Here is an 876-nt window from a genome sequence, read left to right on the forward strand (position 1 = left end):
GTCCCCGGGATCCCCCCTGTCCCTCCGGGATCCTCCCTGCCCCCCTAGGGTCCTCCCTGTCCTCGGGATCCCCCCTGCCCCCGGCGTCCCTCTCCCACCCCTGGGGTCCCTCTCCCACCCCCGGGGTCTCTCCTCTCCCCAGGGTCCCTGTCCCATCCCTGGGGTCCCTCCTGGTGGCCAGGGTCCCCCTGCCCCAGGTTCTTCTGTCCCTGGGGTCCCCCCACCCCTTGGTCCCTTTCCCATCCCAGGGGTCCCTCCTGGTCCCTAGGTCCCTCCCATGTCCCTCCCTGGTCCCCAGGGTCCCTCCCAATGGGTGTCCAGGGGGGACAGGCGGGGTGTCACTGACCATGGGCCAAGTCCCTGTCCCCGTCACTGTCCCCCGCAGCTGGTGCATCTGTGAGAGCAGAGTGGGGTCAGGCCAGGCCGCCCACGTTCCCTGGGGCCACCCATGCCCCCCAATGTCCACATCCTCCAGTGTCACCCACAGGTCCCAGGGCCCCCAGTGTCACCCTGGTGCCACCTGCATCCCCCCATGACTTCATGTCCCCAGAACCTCCCATGGTGACCCTCTATGTCCCTGAATAGTCCCATGTCCCCAATGCCCCCCAGTGTCCCCCGTGTCCCCCATGTCCTCCTGCTTCACCTTGGCAGGTCCCAGTGATCTCGGGGGATCCCTCCATGTCCTGCTCGAAGCCGTTCCTGGGGCACACAGAGGGGACATCACCCACTGTCCCCAGTGTCCCCACCCCACAAGGAAGGGACCCAGGAGAACGGGGCAGGGGGGGAGCCCCCAGGTAAGGCCACCACTGGGGACACTTACGGGAGATCCTCGGAGAAGGGGACGCAGCCCCTGGGGGGCAGCCAGAGGCAGGAGGG

The sequence above is a fragment of the Egretta garzetta genome, unplaced genomic scaffold (assembly GCF_000687185.1).
Source record: "Egretta garzetta isolate BGI_Z169 unplaced genomic scaffold, ASM68718v1 scaffold1272, whole genome shotgun sequence".
Taxonomy (NCBI): Eukaryota; Metazoa; Chordata; class Aves; order Pelecaniformes; family Ardeidae; genus Egretta; species Egretta garzetta.